The following is a 13730-nucleotide window of genomic DNA, read 5'->3' on the forward strand; positions in this document are numbered from 1 at the left end:
AAAAGGAGAAAATTTAATGAATTAAATTCTGCATCAGAGCATCTGCAGATACTAGCAGGTTGTGAGTCACCTGATGCACTGCTAGGAACCAATCTCAGGTCTTCTATCTACAAGAGCAGCTCTCTCCAGCCCAATTTCACCTTTCTACAGATATACCTAGGACTGTTTTATCACAGTGAAAAGTATATAGATGCATTCTGACCAACACCAGCCCTGCTTGGCCATGAAAGGAAAAACAAAAACTATGTATTAATTAGATGATCTTACCAAATGTTTTTGGCTAAATGAAAAGTTATCATTCAAGTAATTGCTATCATCTGGAAATTGAATGTGATAATTAGTGTATTTCACTATTTCACTTTGGTTAAATGTTCTGAGTTTCAATACGGATGTGACAGCAAATAATCTTTAATTAATCAGTTAAGAAACTTATAAAACTAATCATGCCTGAGAACTGGAAGATGATAGAAGATAAAAATTTAAAGATTTTTTTAATAATTTAAAAAAATTGATAAAAAAACAAAATATTGAAGGAATTCACAAATAAAGGTTATGCCCTACATCCTTAGTATGACTCAACCACTTGTATGTATACTGCCATCTCCAACTGCACACAAATGACCAAGATTACTTCAGCCTTTCCTCTGCATATGTCCCAGGTTCCAACCTTAGTCATCTTTCAAAGACAAGAGCTTTCCGGATGCAGCAGAATTAGCAGCATCTGAGACAACTTATAGTGCATTTACTAAGCTCTCGACACTTGTTTGTGTGCTTTGCATATTTAGCTCATATTATTTCATTTCCTCCTGACACAGATACGATTAGTATTTTCATTTACACATAGGAAACAGAAAAATAAAAATGCAGGTCAAGAAATACCAGAGTCAGATATAAACTCAAGCAGTTTGCCTAAACCATTATTCTTTACTCTCATGAAACTTTTCCTTCTCCTAAAACATCTTTCTCAAAGCGTTTTATAAAAGAAGAGCCTCCCTTACTTCTACCAAGAAAAACTCCAACCCTGCTTCTGCTCGCCTGCTGTTTTAAATACCTGAACTGGAATCATGCTGGAGATACATCATCTAGTCTATTTGGCTGGCTGTACCACTATCCTAACCTAGTGATTTTGTTCGTAAATTTCTCATCTTGGCACAACTACTTTATATCTTCTTTTCCCCAAACTCTAACAATGTCTTCTTTCCTTCATTACCAGAGATCTATCTCAAATATAATGAAGAGAGTGCAGTATGGGAGCAGAGGCTTGTAGTGTCAGCTACTCAGGAGACTGAGGCAGAACATGGCTTGAATCTAGAAGTCTGGTCAGGAGAACAAGACTACATAAACAAACAAACAAATAAATAAAAATAAAAACACGATGTAGTTAACTAAAAAGAAGAGGAAGGAGAGGAAGAAATATGAGGAATGTTTCAGTTCCTCAGCAAACCTACACAAATGTCCCAGGCCCACATTCTCTGCTTCCCCTGTTAGGAACAGAAGGCTTTTCCACTAAAGGCTCACTCTTTGCTGTGGTCTAGATTTCATTTCCTATGTGCTCAGAGTCTGTATTATTTCACTTCCCTTCAATACCAGCTCCTCTATACAGACATAGATACCCAGTTCTGAGTATGAAGTCAAAATTCACCTTTTCTAGACTTCCACAGGTCCTGGCTGGTGGTCAGCTTCTCTGTTCTCTCTTACAGCAGAAGTTTATGAAAGGTTTTCCTACATTCAATATTTTATTGCCTTACCCTCAGTTTACAATCTAGCCTGCTCAAAAATGTGTTATGACACAGTCCTTCCAGGAAGAAAATCATATAAATGTCAGCAAGTCAACAGCCACCATTCATCTTACTCTCAGTAATAATAAACACACCTTGTTTTTGGCTTCCTGGACTCTACTCAGGGTGTGTACCTATGTCTTGGCCACCCATTTCTGTCCAGGTTAGTCCCTGTCTCTTATCCACTCTTCACTGTGGTAGTACTTCAAGGCTCACTCTACAATCCGCATTCCCCCATGTTATTTCTTCTAGTCTCACAGCTTTAAGGAGATCTGATCACTGATGCACCTTCAATGTACAGCTATCACTTTCTTTCCTCTTCTTTTAACCAGTTAGAGATGCCTACTGAACCCACTTCTATTCCTGGTCTCTGATACATCTTCCACAGAGAAGCCAGGCATGTTGTTTCTTTACTGAAAATCTGCAATGATATTTCCTCTGATGTTAGAATAATATCCTAACTATGTTCACCAAAATATCATGTTTTGTACTGTAAGCGTTTTTTATACTTGTTACACCTCTGAACAAAACTTCTGCTCTTTCAGTTATAGCAAAATGTCAGAAAAAACTTTTCTTATTAGTATAAATTGCCTTGCCCCAAGGCTCATACTCTTCATTCTACCTAAAGCACCACATTATTCCTCAGCCAATATTTCTTATAATCTGAAGTTGTCTTGTTTGCTTTTCCTGTCTATCACATTTTGAAAGAGGTTGGGAACTTCTCTGACGAGCTCATTTCTGCATCAGTTCTATAAGTGGCCTTATTAGAATCATCTTTATTGTGTATAATTACGTAAAATGGAGAAAAAATTATTTATGATAGTCTCAGAGGTCAAAAATATTAATCAGATACAGATCTAGCTAGAGCAAACATTAAAAGTTATTGTACTTTAGTATATTTCTATTTGTAAATGATGATGCATGACTGTAAATGCTTTTCTTGAGTTCTATAAAATTAATTTTTCATTTCCACATATAAGCAAATATGTACTACTTTGTCTTTCTGTGCCTGATTTATTCTACTTGATGTACTATTTTTCAGGTTTATGTTAGAACAAATAAAAACTATTTTTATGGCTAAATAATATTCAAGTTTGTGTGTGTGTATATATATATATATACATATATATATGTATATATATATATATATACACATTTTTTTTCTTTCTTTCTTTTTTCTTGGCTCCCCGTCGGGGAATCGAACCCCGGTCTCCTGCGTATATACACATTTTTAAAAATGATATATATATATTTAAAGTGAGATTATATATATATCTCATTTTAAAAAATCTATTCTTCAGCTGATGGACACCTAGGCTGAGTCCATATTTAGCTAGCGTGAATAATACCTCAATAAACATTCAAGTGCAGGGACTTCTTCAACGTAATGATTCCCCTTCCTTTGGATACAGTCCCAGCAGGGGGTTTCTACACCAGATGATGTTTATACTTTTAGTTTCCTCAGGAATATCATTACTATTTTTATAACGGCTATATCAGTTTACATTTCCAATGTGATGATTAATCTTACCAACTTCATTGGCTCTAGAATCAACTAAAAGGCATGCCTCTATGTTGGTCTGTAAGAATACTTCCAGGAAAGATTAATGATAGGGAGACCATCCAGCTTAGTGGATGGCACCTTCTGATGGCAGTCCAGACATAGAGGTTCAAGGAAAAGGCAATGCTATTTGCCTGCATATTCTTCCATTCTTGCTAATAAGTATGCCCTTCCCATTGTATTTACTAATGCCATCAGAACCCATCTTTGGCTTTCCAATGGATTGAAAAGGAATCCTCTAGGCCTTCGGTATGAGGTTGGCACTGCTCAGGGGCAGCAGATTATGAATTCAGCAGCTACCAGTTTCTCAACCTCTCCTGCAGGCAGACAGCCACTGTTGAACTACCTAGCCTCTATTGTGTAGCAAAAGTAGTTATGAAGAAGCAACAAAAATGATTTTAGGGTCACCACAACATGAGGCACTGTTCTAAAGGGAAGGGTCACAGCATTAGGAAAACTGAGAATCACTGCTCTAGACAACCCTGATCAGTACATTTAACAACAGCAGAACACTTATCATTTTTCTTTTTTTTTTTTTTTGAGGGTTTGGTGGAATTGAGACAGTGTTTCCTTGTGCAACAATCCCTGGCTGTCCTGGAACTCAGAGATCTGCCTGCCTCTGCCTCCCAAGTGCTGGGATTAAAAATGTGTGTCACCACTGCCCAGTTCTAGTTCTCATTGTTTTATCAATTAATTTGCAAATGCACATTTAGGCTAGTTCCACCTCTCAGCTTCCCTTAATGGCAGGTAGTGCTACAAACATTGGCATACAAGCATCTCTACTTTCAATTTCTAGTCACCTATACATTTAAAAAGTGTGATTCCTGGACTACAGAGTTAATTTTATTTTCATATGTGTAGTGTGCATTTGTGTTTGTAAGTATGTAGGCTCACTTGTGTGTAGAGGTATATGAAGCTCAGAGGCTGACAGGTTTCATCAACTGTTCTCCCCTTATTTATTGAGATAGCATCTTGCAACTGAACTCAAAGTTTACCTATGTGTGTTAGTCTAGCTGGCCAGTCTGCTCTGTGGGAGTCCTCTCTGTACCAAGCAGAATTGCAGGCAGTCCACCAGGCCCAGCCAGCATTTAGTGGGTGCTGGAGAATCAAACTGCAGTTCTTATGCTTGTGTGGCAAGTGAGGAACTACCATACTATTTGCCAATGTGGCTATCCACTGAATACAAGGATTCTAACTTTTCTATAGATGCACTAATATTATTTTCTGGGTAGTCTTTTGTTTTGCAACTAGTCACCCTAAGGGGCATGAGTAGTATTTCACTACAGCTTTCATTTGTTGTAACACTGAGCTTCTTTTTTCATGTTTATTGGCCACTGAGATCTTTGGAGAAATGTCTTTTCACATACTTATGACATCTTTTAATTGGGATGTGTGTAGTTGAATTTGGTTCTTTGTGTACTCTGGATTCCTATTTTCTCCCGTTCCATGGGCTCCTTTCTCATCCTGCTGTGTCTTGATTGCTTACGCTTTTGATGTGTTATCTGAGACTCAATAGAGTTTTTCTCCTAGGCTTTTGTCTAGGATGAGTTTTTATAGTTTCATGTCTTATGTTGAGGTCTTTGGTTGTTGATACAGATTTTCTAACACCATTTGTTGAGGAGGTTGCCCTTTATATGCTGGGTAATCCTGGCACTTTCATGAGTCAGTATGTGGCTATATATACTGAGATTTATATCATGCCTTTCCATTTTATTCCATGGTCTCTATGTCTTTTTGCTAGTACCACACTGTTTTGATTACTGTGGCCAGTTTTGTATTTCTTCTGTCTGAAACACTAGACCCCAACACATCCTTCGGATTTCAGATATTATGTAGTTCGAGAAGTCTTCCTGACCATCCCATCCTCTCATTTCATTTCTCCAACCCTAAACTTTGGCTATATATTGTTCCCCTCCCATAGAGTTCACCTTGTTTTCCCGTAATTGCCTTGTGACTCCCAAGTCACAATCCCAATGACAGAAGGATCTCATCTATAATTTTAGTTTTCATATCCTCTCCTAGCAAGTGTTTTACCAGACTGCATAATCAATAAAATCATCAATAGCAGACCAACAGTGCTTTTTAATAGCATGCTCAAGTGGCAGAAAGAATGAATAAAGTATATGTACTGATTTAGAAAATGCTTCCAAGACACAAAAACTAAAATAAAAGCAAGATGCAGAAATGTTAAAGTTATAACTTACATAAGAAAGGCAGGTATATATCAATTTGTGTATATATGATACCTCTCAAAAGTAAAGTTGATTATCTTCTGGGAAGATGGAAATCAGGAAAATAAAGGATGGGAAAGTGAGTTTTCATTATATACTTTTAAAATTATATGAAGGTTTTCCTAATTATGATTATACTTTAAAATTTTAAACAGAATGACTAAATAATGTCCCTAGAGAACAACAAATAGAGGCTGAAGATGCAGCTCAATGCCAAGTACATGCAAAGCCCTGGGTTTGATCCTAAGAGAGAGACAGATGGGGGGTGGAATATGAATGAATAAAGTAACAATAATGTGGTATTTCCTTCCTCTTTCATTTTACGACAACAACAAAAACAAAACTATTAGGATCTGTGTCTTAAATGCTACTTATGAAATCAGTTACACCCCTGCCCAGGCAGCTCCTACCTTGATGTTTCTTGGATCACTCATTCTGAAGTTACTATCTTTGTTATAAGAATAATCAGGCAACCCTGTAGAGTAGTGATTCTCAACCCATGGGTCACCTAAGACCATCAGAAAACAAAGATATTTACATTACAATTCATAACAGTAGCAAAATTACAGTTATGAAGTAGCAATGAAAATAATTTTATGGCTGGGTTTTACCATAGCACAAGGAACTATATTAAAGGGTCACAGCAATTGAAAGGCTGAGAACCAGTGCTATAGAGACTTACTTAGGGAGGAACTTTCCCCAACAGCCAGAAAGAAAAATGCTAGTCATACAAGTAAGCCACCTTAAAAGTAGATCTGCCAGACTTAATCAAACCTTCAGTTGTTTGCAGCTCTGGCTGACAAGCAAACTGCACTATCAGAATGGGTGGAGGAGGTGGGCATTACTTCCCAGCCAAGCTCCTATGTCCTTTTCGGAAAACAAAACCAACCAAACAAACAAACTGAATTGTGAAGGATAGTGTTTTAAGTCAGTACAGCTTGAGATGATTTAGATAATGGTTAAATACTGTCAGTTTGCTGTATTTGGAATCAACTATAGGACACACTTCAAGCCTTGACTGTGTGGGAATCTACAATCTACAAAAAAGGTTCCACTGAAGGGAAGGGAAGAACCACCGTGCCAGTGACATCATCTCGTGGAGGGAGGCCCTAGGCTGAAGAAGAAAAAGCTATCAATCTCTTTGGTTCCTACTCTGGACACAAAGTGACCAGCTGCCTCACTCTCTTGTGATCTTACTTCCCCACAATGATGGACTGTACTCTTCAGCTGTAGGTCAACATGGACCCTTCCTTCTTTAACTTGCTTCTTATCAGGACAGTGAGAAAAAAGGAACCAATACAATTTGGTATGCAGCAATACCTAACTAGAAGAATTTATTCACAAGTAGCAGCTTTTTTGTTGTTGTTGTTGTTGTTGTTGTTGTTGTTTTAAAGCTATAAATTATGCCGAATGTAACCCAGTCCTGCCTTGGAAGCCTTGCCTGGCTACGAAAGATGACTAGTCAGACTCTGTGTCCTCAATTACTAGGAGTCCTCACTGAGGTAAGTTCTTACTCAACACACCTTGTTTTTCAGAAAAGATGCACGTTTTAGTGTTCCTGGCTTTGCTGCCCACTCTGTATGCATGATCAAACAGTATGATGAGAGCAAATGATTGTAAGACGTCTGTTTCCTAGTAAGTTCCCTGAAACAGAGATTGGCAAATCTACCATGAATCCCCAGAAATTCAGTTACTTCTAAGCTTCAGTATTCTGGAAAACATAAAGTAAACGTATGATCTATGACATGAAAAAAAAAGGTGTATAAATTGTGTACTCTAAAAGACATAATATAAATAGCAGTTATCAGATCACATTGAAGTAACTGCATCAAGCTACAGAATCAGGTAGGCCTGGAGAAGGCATGTTAAGGACTCTGATACCATAAAATAATTATGATGCTGGAGTCCCCACTCAGGCTCAAAGTCGAGTTTCCAATTGATGATGTCATTGTACACAATAAGGAAGTCAATGAAATATGAACACTCAAATGACACAGAGTAGTTTTAAAGCACGTAACATATTCTGATATTTTCTTAGATGGAAAATAATCTTCAGGAAAAATATTTAAAGTCCCATATTGTAAGATATAAGTAAGAATGTATGGAAAAGACACTGTGCCAGTTCTGTTTTTCAAAAAAAAAAACCAAAAACATAGTGATCTGGGATGGTATTTGTGGCACACAAAATATTCTAAAAAATATATCTGGAAATCTTATGAAATCTTATGGTCCCTTTTCCTAACATTACACAACACAACCAAAACAATTAAAACTGTAGGCTATGGACCTGCTCAATTCAAAGAACTAGGATTGCTGCACTTAGAGTCATTGTGACTGTCAGCTGTCACTCACTGATAGCTCATCTGTGGCACCTATACTGTTGTTTTATGTTCTAGTAGACAAACAATGGAGAGACCACTTTATGTTCTAGTAGACAAACAATGGAGAGACCACTTTTCAGGGGTCCAGTTTTTCTTATGACACAGATTAAAGAGCTTTTCTAAATTCCAGTCTGAGGCTGCATCTCCAAACCTCATACCAACAGCAATCTAATCTCTGGCTGAGTAGCAAATCACCTGTGAGAGCTGCATCTACACGTTTTGTTTTGAACAACTGTTTTGAAAACAGGAACTCTAGCTAACTGGTCTACTTACCTAAGCTCTTTGTCCCTGAACACAAAATAACAGCAAACATCTGGCTCAAAATTTAGGCATATGCCTACAAATTCTCAGAGCCAACTGAAACACAAAAATGTCCATACGAAAGAACAGATTTCATGCCAGTTTCTGTGAAGGACAGGAACATTTCTCATTACACCAGAGGCAACAACTTTCAGCAGCACATAAACTGTGAGTGACAGACAGGTGCAGAGAAGGAATGAGCGCACTTTAGGCTCAGTACCGTCTCTACTCTCACAGACCCCTTCCCTCAAGAGTTTCCTCTAAAGTGCACAGAAAAGCCATTTTAAAAGGTGCATATTTTCTCCCTCTTGATCACTTGGTTAACAAAAGGGCCCTGTTTCTAAGATTCACCTTTAGATTAGAAGGTTTAGTTTAAAGATGAATTATCATACTAAAAATGCAGTTCTAGCTTTTTATTATAAATGTGATAGAGTAGCATTAAGACTGTTTTGAAAATACAGGCATTTATCTGGTTCAATAATGATTATATTAAGTTTTCTATTTGTACTGTAATTTTTAAAGTATATTCTCATATTTTGAATTTTCAGTGAAGCTATTCCCTACATTGTGAACAGAAAAGACTTCAAAGAAGGCCAAAATTCTGCTTATATTTATGGAACTTTGGGCCACCAAGCACCAAATAGATAACTTCATGGATTTTTCAGACTGGGGAGAATAACAGTGAATTGAGGTGAGGAAGACAGTCCTTGTTCATTCTCCTCCAATTCCTCTGACTACACCAAGTCTAAGTTTGGTGCCAGGACGGTATCAATAACAACACTCAATTCTGGCTACTTTCCCTTTTAAACAAAGAGCAGTCCATTTCAAGGCATACAACATTCAGGAAGCATGTGTTTCTAGATAGAAGCTTTCAACAACACTTTTTTTTTAAATTTTATTTTTACCTATGTCTGCCTTCTGTTTATGGCAAGTGCTATCAACTGTTAACTAAAGGGTATTTCAAGTGTCTTTTAAAAAATAATCATATTGATGCACAGAAGTATTTTTAAAGGGAAAATATATATGGCCAAAGTTTTGATAAGGAAAATGTTTCATAAATACTACATTAAATCACCTCTTTGGTCAAGACACGGGTATTTGTGAAGTACATGTCATCATCAGCTAGTTAGCCACCGTGAACTTTTCTTAAGTACAGGCAAGTCAGAGAAGGAGATAACTGAAAATGAGGTCATCAAAAGAGGATCATGGACAAGGTGGTGTTTGAGGTAGGACTTGAAGAATGTAAGTCAGGCAAGCATAACGGAAGAGAACTCTGAACAATATGTGTCTGACTGGTAGCAAACTCTAAATCTTGATTTTAATGTTGGATAAATGGGTTAAAACCCAGTAAACCCTACCATTAAATAGATGTATATTACTACATAATATTTTTTCCTTAAGAAATGTGATACTATCTTTGACAAGTAAATGTAAAGTCACTGAGGTTTAAGGCTTAGTTGTCTTAAAAAGAGAGGTAAATACTATCAAAAGAAAAGAGATGTCACAGTTTAAAAACATGGAATCTAAAGTACCTACAATAAACTGTCAATAAAAACTGTTAGCTACTAAACAAAAATAATAGCTTTACTCATCTACTAAATAGTTTTATTTCAGAGGCCAAACTTACCTCATTTAAAGTTTATCTATTAAAATTAAATATTCTAAACTGGGCATGGTGATACACATGTTTTAATTCCAGCACTCTGGAGGCAGAGGCAGGTGAATGTCTCAGTTCAAGTCCACCTGGACTATAGAGGGAGTTCCAGGACAGCCGGGACTACACAGAAAAATTCTGTCTTGAAAAGCAAACAAAATTAAATATTCTATATTCCCCCAAACTGACGTGTGCATTAATAGCATTTATACCAAGTAATAAAGAAGACAGAATATCGGCAAGGTTGACTACTAGCGACACCCCAAAAGGCTTGGTTCCAAGCTGCTGCTGCTATTTGAAGCGGGTGAGGAGGGGTAGGGTTTATGTGTGGAAACTTTAAGAGGTGAAGCCAGGAAGTAGGTTGGGGGTGGGATGGGGAAGGGCAGGGATGGGATGAATCTTGCCAGGTCCCTCTTCTTTGTCCACCATGAGGTAAATGCCCCCACCATGCATTCTACGTGAGCAGAGGCCCAAACCAACAGAGCTAAGAACAGGGAGAGCAACTTCGATCTAAAGTCTTTTTTCTCTGATTGTCAGGTGTTTTCTAACAGTGACAAAATGTTCAACATAATACTTCACAGAAATTCAGCAAAAGGATGTCATTTTCAACATTTATATACTGTGTCCAAATAGCTCAGAAATAATAGTCTCGGAATTCTTTTGGCCTTTAGCTCTTTTCGATTACCTGAGATTTTAAAATCATGTAACTATTAAGCATGGAATACATTTTAGGTCCCTTTCCTATCTCATAGTTTTTAGAAAGCCTAACTAGAAGGGGAAATCATTACAGTGAAAGTAAAACCATTACCAACAAGTCTTCACTTAGAACTTTAAAACACGTTCAACAGACATTCAATAATAACCACAAATACCAAACTACAACATGAATTATGGTTGAAGGCAGCAGCAGAAAGTGATTGGAAAAAAGATATTCGCCTGTTATAAATGAAAGCATTAGGAATGTAAAGGATGTATGTATCCTTAATATTACGTTTTTTTTTTTTTTACCAAGAAAATTGCAGTTCTTTGTTATACAAGGGAGGTGTGGGGTGTAGGTCTTCACGCCTGAGACACCTTGGACAGCAACAGTGGGCAAATGCATGGGGTCAACTTGGAAGCAGTCATTCCTCAAGTAAAGTCATTCTGAAATTAGTACTGTGTGGTATTTTATTCTAGGAGATTTTAACACTACTGGAATGGAACCCAGGGCCTCATGCATGTGTGGTAGGCATTCTTACAGAAGCTGCATCAGAAGATGGGCTCTCTGGTTAGCTACATCTGGAAAGGCTGTCTTTGTCTTCCTTTGAAAACCTCGCATGTAAGTGTAGCAGTGACCCTTCTGAGCTGCTTTAATAAGCAGACCAAAGTCAAAATTGGGGGCCAGGGGTTTGGCTCAGTGGTAGAGTGTTTGCCCTGTTTTGGAAATACCCTGGGTATTTCTTCTACACTAAAACAAAAGTTAGGTTTGATTGAGTCCAGTGTGTTCCCACATGGTATGATGTGGAGCACGTTTAGGCGAAGCAAGCTATTGGTTTAGTAGAGGGCTGAGGGGAAGTAGCAACTTGGAAAACCAAGGTCTTTTCAAAATCTCTTTAATGGGTGAAAAAACTGGGGCCAAGCATATGCAAGGTACTAGGTTTGATTCCTTCCCAGCACCCCAAGAAAAAATTTACAATTTTGATTCCTTCTCAGCACCCCAAGAAAGAAGTTTACAATGGGTTGGGAGTGCAGGCTTGTGGTAGAATCTAACATGAGTGCCTGTGGCCCTAGTTTCCAACAACATCATCACTAAAACAACAAAATCCTGTCAGCGGACCACACACAGTAAGTGAGGACTAGAGAGCTCACACTTGGTCAGTAGCACAAGGCAGAACTTTGGCCTCCAGCTTGCTATCCTCAGGCCACAGCTGATTCTACTATTTAAATTATAAAATAGGGCTCTTAGCTGCGGGCAGGTAAACCATTAGTGTACAGTTAACAATTGGATCACAGTGTTACGTTTTCTGGTTTGTGTTTGCTTCAGTGTTTTTAATTCTTCGTTAAAAACTGGGTACCCCAAAGAAGGTACATACACCTAAAGATTTGCTCTCCCTTTAATTCTGAGGAATGACCAAGTTTAACTAAAAGTAACCATAAGAAGAAGGCATTCAGTCGACCTGGGCTATAATTTACCTACAACTTCCGTCAGCTGGGCAGAATCAAGGGGTTGATTGGTGATCAGGTGAGTTACTTCGCACATAATGACGGCCTATGTTATTCATAAAAGGTCACATTAACATGAACAAACACAACTAACCTTAACGTGGCAAGAACTTAACACCTAAAGAGCCTGCGCCACCAAAATGAGAAGTTTTGTCTCCATAGTTCAAAGCTATGAAATGAGGGAGATTCCTGTATTTTTCTAAAAACCCCCAAAGGTGTTTTTTGACTACAATCTCTAAACCTGATTTTTCTTCAACTCCCCTGAACTCTGAAGATAAGGAAAGAATAAACAAACACAATTTACGTGGCCAAAGACGTTGCCTTCCCGCCCCCTCAGGGTAAGGAGGGGAGAAGCGGGAAGGAATGGTCAAGGCTCAACTTTCAAAGCCTTGGGAATCAAAGGTGAAGGCTGTTAACAACTTCCGTGTGCTAGCCCGACTTCCTTCAGGTGAACTTGGCCGTGCTCTCTACCCCTCTGCCCAGGCACATCGGCGGGCCTCGATCACAGAGGGACCCACCGGACCGACAAGGCGACGCGGTGGCTGGAAGCCTCCAACAAAGACGCCGGGCGCCCGCGCCCAGGTGACACCTCCGGCAGCCCCGCAGCGGCACTGCCCGCCGAGGTCGCGGTCAGGGCTCGGGTCCCACCACCCGCCCCGGTCGGTCCGGGCCCCGCTTCCCCCGCGGCGGGCACAGGTGGGGGCCGGGTGGCGACACCCCGACGCCACCACCGCAGGCCGGCGGCGGAGACGCCCTCCCGAACCACGCCGCGCAGCATCGCCGCTCGCCGCGCGACCGCGCCGGGGGCGGGGACGCTGTTACCTGCAGCGGGCTCTGCCGCTCCCCGCCGGCGCCGCTCTCCTGGCAACCGCGGCAGCCGCACGAAGGCCGCCAGCCGAGGGCCTGGTGACAGCTACCAGCGTGCACCGCGCGTGCCCACGCCGGCGTCGACGTCGGCGGCCTCGGTCCCGCCCCCCCGGCCGCGGCTCGCCGGCCCGCGCTAGCTGGCGCCACAGCGCCCCCACGCGGGCGGTCGTGGAGGCGGCCGCGAGGGAGCAGGTGTCTTCAACCAGCCAGAAGAAAACCTGGGTTTGATGGATGGATGATGGATAGGGGGAACTGAAGACCGCGATCCAGCCATCAATATTTTATACGAATAATTTCAGGCTTCAGAGTCTGTGTGGGATTGGGAGGCAGTTTAGCACTATTTTGGTCTAGACTTCTTCCAAACTTAGTTACTTCCAAAGAGTTTTGTATGGACTATAGCATGAAGGAAAATGAAAGTTTTTTTTTTCAAATACTTTGGGTGCACAAGTTTTTTTTTTTTTCTAGACAGGGTTTCTCTGTAGCTTTGGAGCCTACCCTGGAACTAGCTCAGGCTGGCCTCAAACTCACAGAGATCCACCTGTCTCTGCCTCCCAGGTGCTGGGATTAAAGGCGTGTGCTACCATCGCCTGGCGGGTGTACAAGTTTTAAGTCACTTGCGAGGAGCATACAATTCACTGTGTATTTTGCTATGTGTCAGTATTTAAGCATTTTATATTCCTTATATTCCTAAGTGTTAAAAGTGGAAGATGACAATTGTCCTTCAAATAAATGAGCTGACACTGAACAGTCGCTAGT

The 13730-nt window shown here is 39.9% G+C and overlaps 1 protein-coding gene across 12 annotated transcripts in view; it reads right to left on the minus strand.

The window, feature by feature from the left end:
- Window positions 1–13062, minus strand: part of Dop1a (DOP1 leucine zipper like protein A) — an 85463-nt gene extending 72401 nt beyond the window's left edge. For 7 of the 12 annotated variants that reach the window (XR_012909984.1, XM_075965079.1, XM_075965081.1 and 4 more), the window contains exon 1: window positions 12930–13032. The gene's annotated coding sequence lies outside the window, so the exon portion shown is untranslated. Of the gene's footprint in view, window positions 1–12929 lie in introns of all 12 variants that reach the window. The other 5 variants (XM_075965084.1, XM_075965080.1, XM_075965085.1 and 2 more) reach the window with 3 other exon arrangements.
- Between the last annotated feature and the right edge of the window lie 668 nt (window positions 13063–13730).

The sequence above is a fragment of the Microtus pennsylvanicus genome, chromosome 3 (genome assembly GCF_037038515.1).
Source record: "Microtus pennsylvanicus isolate mMicPen1 chromosome 3, mMicPen1.hap1, whole genome shotgun sequence".
Classification (NCBI taxonomy): Eukaryota; Metazoa; Chordata; class Mammalia; order Rodentia; family Cricetidae; genus Microtus; species Microtus pennsylvanicus.